The following is an 11208-nucleotide window of genomic DNA, read 5'->3' on the forward strand; positions in this document are numbered from 1 at the left end:
GTAACGTTCGCAGTCTATTATGGAAATCAAGTTTACTTTATTATGTACAATCAACATCAGACAAAAAAAAAAAAAAAATCTGTTTCCACCATTATAACAGAGTAAAATTACAATTTTCGCTTGACAGAACATTCAAATCAGCTTTTCAGCCAAGGTGGAGCAATTCCACAAAATGAGTTGATATATTAAGTGAGGGAATGTCAAAGAGGGGAGGGGGGGGGGGATTAAACCACACATTAAATATCACTGAATTCATTTCTGAGCTTTTTTGTCATGGCTACTTTCCTGGTTTGTTATCTTGGTAGCGCACACAGTTGGGCTTGTATCAACCACAAACAGATTCTGCCTGAGGCCCCGGTAGCAAATTATGAAGCAGCTCTCGAGGATACGATCAGTAAAGTTGATAATGTCATACTTCCAACACTCATCCTTGTGGCCTGCCAGACTGTTATGGTCTCTTTTGAGCAAACTGGTTTTCTGAGTCAAGTTCTGATCGCCTGCTCAACTCGCCTAACAACGGGGCAGATAGTCTCCTTTTCAACATAGCTCAAAGTGAAATCTTAAAATTGCAATGAAATGAAAATACCAAGCACGGCACTAGAATGCAAGTGGTCAAGCAGTTAGAATCACTTGAAAAGGTACTTTGAAAAAGGTGAGGCGCAGCACGCGATAGGCACCTTCTGCTTCATACTGCACCGTGGAAAGGGGCTGACAACTTGAATTATACGGTTATTAACACCAGGCCAGTTCCGCTTCTGTGGAGCTACTGAGATCTCAACATGAAGACAACATATCTCATGGCAGTATTTTTAGTTGCTAGGTGCTTTGGAAAATGATAACATGCAGAATATTTTTTTTAGAAGAGCTTTTGTTGCTCAGATGTATTTCTTGCCTCATTCAAACAAAATATGGCAACATTCTCAATATATATATATATATATATATATATATATATATATATATATATATATATATATATATATAAGTAAAGGTGTATGTGTTTTCCAGGAGTGAATTATTCTTTTTCAACACAGTAATAGTAAAAATAATCACGCTCATATTTTACATTAAATGCGTTTATGACAACATTAATAGAATTAATACCTCTTATTCCTTTGTGAGGATACACAGATCTAGAAAATGGATTGATGGGTGAAATAATAATTATTACTGTATTTGCTAGACTGTAAACCGAGCAAGGAAAAATTAGCGCAAAACATTTTTTTTTTCCAGAAATAATCTGCACTGCATTATAAACTGCAGATCATAACATTAAGAAATTAATGCGGATAAATCGCATATGGGAATTTTTAGTCCTTTTATATATTCTTGTACTTATTTATTTTTTGAATTAGCAACATTTGATTTTCAACCGACTGAACATGCCTGCACTTTCAACCTCAAAATATCTATAGAAATTGGATGGATGGGTATTTTCAACATAACACTGACAGAAACTTGCAGAGTTAAATAGCAGTTCAATTTCAAAAACAATACTTCCATAGCATTGTCTCCCTTTAATGTATTGATTAATTTAGCAATACATATTGAACATAATTCATAAATGCAATCATAAATATATAAATCAATCGTATATACTGTGCAATGTATATCAAATTTACACACCACACTTTAATACAAGATCTGTATTCAGATATACTTCTTATATTTTTAATAATCTACTTTTAAAACTTTTTTGAGCACAGCCATTGTTTCACATCTTTTCAGATCAGATAGTCCAAAAAATACAGTCATTTTGCTTTGCCAGTTTCACCTGTGACAACACAGCTTTATCATTAGAAGTTCCCAAAAACACGTGTTAAAAAGTCATTAAAAATAAAAAAAGAACTTATTTCCTTTAGGGGATATGGCTTGTGTTTGCTGATAGCCTAAAATTACTTTCCTAGGGGTGTTGCAACCTATTGCATAAGCTGACCTGAGGCAGTGAGATGTTCTCTCCTTTTGTAAACATGTACTGTGTTGTGTTTTGCAGCCAATCCCTTAATTGTATTCTTAGATTCTCTTGAATATGATGAGATATTCTATTCATAAGGAGCAGATAAATATCACGTGCACCATGGTATGGGATATAAGCAAATTAAGCAGAATCAGTATCAGTATCAAAGAACATACGTTTTCAAAAATCTGTTGAGGTCCAGTTTTATCGAAGAGGAATATAGGACTTCCTTGGGCTTTTTATTATAAGTGTGATGACATAATCACTAAACAAATGATAAGTATACATAACTGCCAAACTGTCTGAATACGGTAATTGTGTTGTTTTTCAACCACGCTGAATGAAGACATTGTTTTTACTAGGAAAACATGGTTTGTTTTTGGGGGCAATGTTTTCAGAATGCCAACAACCATCTGGATAGTTCTAAGTAGCTCTTTTCATGTGGTCTGTGTTTTTGTTATCGCCCGACTTGCAGACTTTTGACATGGTGGATGGAAACGGCCGTTTGAGCATCTCCACTCCCTTCGGGGACTGATGTACAGCGTACTTCGCACAATAACAGAACCAGAAGGCTTGGTAGCCTGAGAAATGGGACTGTCAGATCTGACTGGGTTTTTTCTTTGTTTTGTTTTGGTGTTTTTACTGAGGTTTGTGGTTCGGGTCAGGAAATAGAGACCTTCAGGGTATTTTTTTTTTTTTTTTTAACAGACATTTTGTTGGTGTTCCAAGAGGGTCTGTTTGACATCTTGACACCAACTCTGTCAAATTTGGTATATCTCCATCACTGGCTGTCAAAAAGAGAGATATCAACTTGAAAATGTCTCAATATCTCTTGGAGTTTCTACTGGGGAGTTCAAATTTTGCTTACGCTTTGCATGTGTGTGTGTGTGTGGTGGTCAGAATTGCAGAGAACGTTGAGGAGGAAGGAAACATTACACTTTGATTTAGATCCAAATAAATCCATGGTTCCAGGAATAATATATTTTGCATTATGGGAAATCCAATTGATCTTATAGCCTATTGCGGAAATGAGCAACATTTGGTAAGGAGCATTAGTGGCAATGGATTACAATCAACTGTAATTTATGACAAATTTATTACAATTCTTAAAAGTGCACTTCATTCACTCATTAATTTATTAATTCATTCATTTGCCAATTCGGAAACGGTTAAGCTCTAGCCGAGGTTTGCAATCGCTTAGTTCAAGCCATCCATCCCTTTCTACAGGACGCATTCTGACAATTAGTCATCGAAAAAAAAATGCAAGTGTTATTAAGCTCTAATGAAACCAAAGCCACATGTACTTTGAGATGAAGGGATGCAGGTAAGACAAGAGCTGGTGTTATTTGATGGTGCAGCGCTTCAGGCCTTCAACAAAAGAAACAAACTGTATTGGAGCGTGGCATCAAAATGACAGTGTCGCCCCTGCATTGTCTGATTTATCACATGGCAGCCACATAGTACCTCCTTAGCCCCAGAGGTCATGGAAGATGGATGCAGCACTAATCTCCGTAGCTCGCTCTCAGATGGGGGGGGTTCACCAAAAAGTAAGGCTTTACAACTTGGCTATCCAACAGTAACCTCATATGCGATACTTGTCTGGTTCTGGATTGTTCACGCAACTAAAATCCCAGTTCAGTGGCTTCAAAAATGAAATGTTCCTTGACCCACTAGAAGAAAGCCCAACCACAAAAAGCCATGATATTTTTACAATGTACTAGAAAGCAAAGATTCATCTCCGAGTGCGCGAGCCGGTTCTCCAGGCGAGCACGCCCCATAAAAACCGTCCATCAGTTAACCACCTAACAAGGCTGATATGATTTAAACTTCCAATTAAAGATAAAGAATGACATCTGTTTGGTTTTGAAAAATATGGCGAATCATCATCACAGTGTAGTCTTCAATAGAGTGAGACCACAAGTATTCACAGTTACAGTATGGATTACCGCTGATGGATAGAGTGAGCCTGGGTTGCATTTGCAACAGCACCCCTTGAGGGAATATTATCAGGGAGGTTAGTGGTTTCATTGATTTCAGGACTGCAATCATCTCCATCTGATGTAGTGGGCAGAGAGAGGATAAGTGAGGCTGCAGTCTGTTTGTCAGCATGACAACTTTGACATAAGCAATTTAATCGCAAGGCAACTGGAATACACATATAACATAAAATTGTCAACTTTTAAACCACTTTATACACATTTTTCATTATGTATTTATTACTTTTTTTGTAAGATATTACCCAATATTATGTGATTACGATTACTGTTTATTTAAATTTCATTAAGTCGTGTAAAATAAATAATGTAATACAATAGTAAAAGTTAACTGTCCATTTTATATGTCAAAGAAAGGCATTCACTATTTTTTGTGTTTTATATTAAACAGTGTCTACTGATATTTTACTTAAATGTTGTACAAATAATGTGTTATTCATTTTAGGCAACGTGTTCATCAAAACACAAATTACTTTAAACTTGAGATAAACTAAGTGACTAAATCCAAGAGAAAGCAAAAAAGCAACCTACCGATATAGAATATTTTTTGTATTAATATCAAGCTGAAGACTGTAATCAACGCTTTACTGTTTTGTAGAAGGCATTATACATACACGGGCATTATAAATCTACCAGAAAAATATTATGAAGTGTTTGTTCTTATATCTATATTTCTAGATATGGATTCAAAGTGAAAAGCAGAATGATTGTTATATTGATGAACTTTAATATAGAATTAAAATGTTTTGAAAGCCACATCTCTTTTGTTATCATTATTATTGGTAGTATTTTTGGTATGAATAGTAGTGGTAGTATTGGTTGTATAAGTAGAAATAAACAATAACAGTGTGCATTACTGATGAAAAAAAAAATGGCAACTTTTTTTTAGGGGGTACTCAAGAGCAAGAAATTTGCTCTTAAAAAAAGTGTTTTGAAGAACTCAAATTTATCATTACTTTTTATCTACTTATCTATACTATTTATCATTTATCATATTTATCATCACAAAAAGAGCAAAATTGTCTCGTAGTGCAGGCCCAAACGCGGTCTGGTACGTGGGGCCGACTGTTAATAGAAATGCAAATCCTGTGTTGTAGCGCGCCAAGAGCGGAGGGGGAAAAAAAAAAAAAAAAAAAACACTTCTCCAGTTTGAACAATAAAAGTAGATCTCCAATATATCTCTTGCAATAGGGATTAAATAGCCTTACCTCCAGTGGTGTCTTTTATTGTTTTTTTTTTCCTGGTGTTGGAGCCGTAAAGTGTGGTGGGACAAAATAAGATCTCTGGTTCACTTGTTGTTGGATGGAGATGAGATTGTTGGCCGTACGGCTGGAAGCGACACTCTTAAGGGCCCAATGTGAATAGGGGTCAGGATAATAGACACAGTCATACAACAAAGACTGATAATCCTGTCTCCGCCCGCAATGCACACTCAGTTCCTGTGTTGCAATCAGGCATTTTAAGGGCAGTTTAGGATGCAGCGAGGGGCAGCTGAATGAACTGTGGTCAGGAAAGACTCCCAAGCTCCCATTATGGAGAGTAACCGGTGTCAATTCGCAGCAATTAGACCACTCAGATGTGTCAGTAGACAGGCCTCAAATTAATAAATAAATAACGCCGACCACAAGTGCACGCCGATATAGCCCTTTGAGTCATTTGAGTCTCCCAGTGGTCTATTTCCGTGCAACATTTAGTCTTTCAAAAAGCGACTAGGTGTGCCGTCTCTTCCTCTCTTATCCTGAGTGACCTTTGAGTGAAAAGACTCCTTAGTGAGCATGTAGCTTACTGCACATCTTGTTTCTCCCAATCGTCAAAAACAGCTGTTTAATATAACCCAGACGCTTCGGTATCACTTTTTGTTTATGAAATAATTTGAAGGGAAACCACAACATGCCTCCCAGCATATATATATATATATATATATATATATATATATATATATATATATAAAATTCTACTAAATCTGGTGTCACTATACAATAATATTGAACTACTGGTAGTTTAATAATAATCAAATATATTCAATGTCTCATGAATCATACTTTGGAAAATGCTTTTAACCAGTTGGAAGTGACAATTTATGTGCATGGAAACCTTGAAATCTTCGTTAAAAACCACAGGGCAGATAGTTTTGGTTCTGGTAATGGTAAACCTGTGACAAAGTCTCCATAGTGCTTTTCTCAAAAGCACTACTATAATTATCAACATTTGTAGGCTTTTATAGATTAAGAATTAAATTTTAAACTAGTTTGCATCTTCAAAACTGTGACCAAATATGTAATATTTGTAAATATGTAAATATGTAATATTACTAAATAAATAGAAGCCAGGCTTGAGAACAAGCGTGGCTGTTTCTGATCTTCTTGTACGATCATGTGAACCCCAGTTGAAAGGTTTTTTTTTTTTTTCCTCTTTCCCAGTGTAAAAGACGTCACATTAATGGCAACTGTCAGTGGTTTGTGGTTCTCCTCTCTGAAAGAGGCCAGTAAAAGCTCTCTTCCATGTCAGCAGGGCAGATTGGATGACCGCTCGAGGACAGTCCCTGACACGGCTGAAAGAGGGGGGAAAAAAACAGCAGAGAAAGCTTTCTTCTGAAAGGTCAAAGCGAAGACAATTCTCTTCAAACAGAGGGAAAAAAAAAATCAAAAGCTTTCACTTCACCATGTTTAACCAAGATTGGATAAAAATGTTATTTCATTGTTATATTTTTGTTTGCAACATGTCTCAAAGATGGAACCAGCGAGGACAAGCCATCGATGTGCACGCTGTATATTTTCAAACAGACATTTACAAATCTAGAATGCATATCACAGTGATTCAGATTTTTCGAAGGCCACTTGTCCCCTAACTGTAAAACATATTAAGAGGTTTTTATGCGATAACGGCACTTCCTGTTCCAGAAATCTGTAATAAGCCAACTCACCTCAGAGGTGATAAATGAAAAGATTATATAAGTTTGGATGCACAGACTCATAAGCAAATCGTAAAACCTTGAAATTTTAAATTAAACTATGTTAAAAATGGCACTAGAAGAGATGAATGCATTGCCTGTGTACATATATGCATCGCACTAATGAACGGGAACGTACAGAATACACAGTGGGGATTGTATGCTTGGCTGCACTAGACATCATAATAAGCAGATGACAGTGTGTAAAATATTTCTTCTTTTTGAATGAGGAGACAGGGGAAATAAAATTTGGTATAATGTATTCATAATGCATTGTTTGCCTGTGTGCAGTAAATAGCTGCAACAGTAAATAACACCCAAGTAATTCCCACCATTGCCAATATATTATATGTTCACTGTGATGCAAATACATAGCAAAAATAAATCGACAAGGTCCTGTCAGGAATTGAGAACTTCTTCAACCCGAATCGTCCTATGACAAGTCATGTTGGTAACGCAAAATCTGGTCTATTTTACAAAACAGAGAACCCATATTAAATTTTAACAGCAAATCAGAAACTAGTGCAAGAAACAAACTAAACAACCATATTTTATTGTGTTCTCAATTCTCCAGGGCAGCAAAAATAAATTATGTGGTCGATAAAAAACATCCAACAACATTGGCATAATAAATCCTGTTGGAGTAATCAGTGAGGAAATATAGATATTTGCAAAAGCAATGAAAGGATTAGACAGGGTTTTCTACCTCCTGCTGTACATTGGCCAAGTCCTGCTGAGAACACCGGGAGTTCTGTAGAAGGAGCGAGAGGATTTGACCTCACCGCAGTATTATTATTATGGTATGACCCGACAAAGCCGTCAGCATGGGACCAAGGCAGGGGGTGCGCTATTTATCCTGATACCACCCCCTGTGTCTCAAAGCCTCCCTCCTTGCATTGAGCAAGATTTTAGGGGATTAGAATTATACAAATGAATGGAACCTTGAATGTTGAAAGCCAAAAAACTTGAAGAAGGTAGAGCTCAGGTAAAAACCTCCATCCAAAATATTGTTCAAAATAAAAAAAACATAGTTTATAAACTTTTTTAATTGCGGTCATTTTTGTTATGAATTACAATAATGATTATTGTGATTTAGAATAAAATCTGAATTATGTTTGAAGGTTTTTTCACATGTAAATATTTACGATATTGGTGTTCCTGTGTTCATGTGCCAGATCAATTTTCATTTAATATTTTTCAGCATCAAATGCTTCACTTGGTCCAAAATATTTTGGGTTTTAAGAATGATTATCTTTTTTTTTTATTTTTAGAGACACTTTGATGTACTTAAAGCTATTTTTTCAGATTAAGATGTAATCTTTATTTGTTTAAAGTTGATTTATGTTGCGATTTTTTGTTAATGTTAACTCTTTCAGAGCCAAGCGTTATTATAAAAGGAAACCTCTAGAGGACCAGCATCTAGCATTTTCACTCACCTTTCAAGGCCAACATAAAATTGTGTGCTATGTCTCTGTAAATATGGGCGCTGCCATTGAAAGACTGACTTCCATTATTCAGTTACACTTGCATGCAGGTAACAGCTGTGTTGTAAGTGTGGAAACACTGCCATACAATGGTCACATATATCACTACAGTGCTCAATTTAATTAGGTAAGGATTAGGCAGGCCCTATCCATTAAAAAAAATGTATTTGAGCAGAAGTTTATGATTTATTATTGTTATTACTATTTTAAAAGATGATAATTCTCATCCATGGCACTGAATGAGTTAAGGATACAACTTTAGATATACTTCTGCAATTTGTACAGATAATGATCTCACGCCAATGCATAAAAACAGATCCAAACAGCATAAGCAATTAAAAAATAACACTTTAACTTTAACTGTAATTAACTGATCACAACGAATCTGTTAAATTGACAACTGTAATATATTCAAATACTGGAAGCAGAGTAGTCAACATAAATACTATGAAATGAAGTGGATAGACGGACAGACTATCAGGAATATATACTAAAATCTAATAGAAAAAAAATGTTGATTTTAGGTTGCAAATGTGGGTCAATGCAACTGATAGTGTTTAGTCTGACAGAGAAGTCCTTGCTGGCCCTGACAACCCACTATTACCTGAATGGTAGTTAAGATTCTGCATAATATGGAGCTTCCTGGATAGAATGGTGTTCTCTAGTAGACATTGTGGTACTAGCTTGCTAAAAAGGTAGTTAGAACAGAATTTAAGTCACGTAGAAGCAAGGGATTTGAACACAACCAATTAGTACCCACTCCTGATGTACACTTGCAATCCTTAACCTGTGCTGTAATGCTTCTGAGGTAACTGCTAACGAAAAAATAATTGAGTTGCTCCCTACACTTTCATAACATTTCTTCCACAGAATAAATGAGCTCCTTTATGAGAAAAGACACACTGCTGTTAATGATTTTATAAGCAGGGAGCCCACCTGACATCCTTTTTCTATTACAGTTCTTTATTCAATTTGCAAGGAGCGCTGCAGGTGACCTAACCTATAAAAGGCCACTCCAAATTACATTATCAAGCTCCTTGAAATTTTATAAATTCAGAATCGGCCTCACAGGGAGGTGGCGTACACAGTGCTGGTGGCTTCACCTTTAAGTTTGCATAAATCAATCGCACCAAAGGTTACAACGCACCATGCGTCGTACATCAATGCAGTTTTTACCATCATCGCAAATAATTATTTCCCAAGCGCAAAAACAGGAATAAGTTCTTACGTAAGGATTGCATTGATTATCCGTTAAGATGTAGCCAAACAAATGGAAAGTAATGGTATTGTTATTAACTGTTCTTGAGTCATTTGTGCCCTTATATGTTTGTGAAATAAACTGTGCTATATTTTCAATAATTGATTATTATGCATCGTATATGCCGACAGGTTAAATTACATAAAGTAATGCGGATTATACTTAACTGTATTTCAAACGATATAAATATATCTAATCCTGTACTCTGTTGGCACAACCTCATAACATAGGCTACCATGTACTCTTGAAGAAACAAAAACAATTTCCATAGTGCTTTTTCATTCCAGTGGTTACACTAACAAGAGCTTGGTGGCAGAAAAAAAAAAAAACATAAAAAAAAGGCCCTATCAGCAATACTTGGGGATCCTTTCCAGAGTGCAGGGGGAAATGACTGGCAAAGAACTCAAGAATATGGATAAAATCATTCAACTGTACTATCCTGCTCAGGATTTTTTTTAAAGCATTCAACCAAAAGGAAAATATATTTATGAGTTCCTATTTTTCAATTTCAAGCATAGATTTTTTTTTTCATGCTGACATTTTTTGTGTGTTTCTAACAAATGACAATGAACTTGTCACTTTTGAAAACGCCAATCATGTAATACTGACAAATAATAGTTAATAAGAGGCCTTAAAATAACATAAATGTTTAAGAAATTCTTGTTTTGATTTCAGTGGTCCCAGAGTCTATATTATAATTCATATAATAACTTATTTTATGTGGGGGGGGTGAATGAATTAATGGCATTTCTAGTCACCTCAATGAAAAAAAAAAGATTATTTTAAATAAGTGTTTTGATTTTCAAGTGTCAAATGCAACAATTTTACTAACTCGTGCCTGTCTGTATTTGTTTAGTTTTTTTTCCCTCCCATTTGACTATTTTTATCCAAATAGTTCTAAATAGCACATCAAAAGGTAATGAAGAGAAAATGTTGCGCTGACGTCCACTCACACAGGAGCTCACAGGAGTAAAAAACACAAAGTACACTCACTTTTCAACCTTGGATTGCCGGAATAATAAAGCACTCTCAGTTTTATGAGGAAGAGTTGCAGCCGTCTGTAGCCCAGTAAACTGTCCTCCCATCAGGCGGACCATAAGGCCAACATCATGCGTGCCAAATATCAAAACCCATTGCCCGGCAAACGTTGCACTTCAACTCTCAATATTGACTAAACAGCAAACACATGTCAAACCTAGGAAAAATTCAGCCACTTCGGAGTCAGAATTTCCATATCAATAGGGGAAAAGCTTCCACAGTACTGAGTTTTTTTTTTTTTTTTTAAACATATAAAGTATGAAACAAACAAAGCGACCATGAGAGCTTTTACGAACTTCTCAATGTGAGCACTCCCGAGTAGAGGAAAAAAGCAGAGTGGAAGGGTGCAATCAGTCCAGGTTTGTTTGAGTCAACATCCCTTCCTTCCTTACTTTTTTTTGGGGGGGGGGGGTATTCAGAGCAAAACATTCAGATGTTATTTATTTATTTTATTTTTTTTCTCCCACTGAGTTCTTTCCCGGGATAGTGCTGAGCAATTCTAACAGTGCCGTTCAATACAGCTGCCT

The sequence above is a fragment of the Hippichthys cyanospilos genome, chromosome 10 (assembly GCF_059441005.1).
Source record: "Hippichthys cyanospilos isolate Australia breed blue-spotted pipefish chromosome 10, RoL_Hcya_1.0, whole genome shotgun sequence".
Lineage (NCBI taxonomy): Eukaryota > Metazoa > Chordata > Actinopteri > Syngnathiformes > Syngnathidae > Hippichthys > Hippichthys cyanospilos.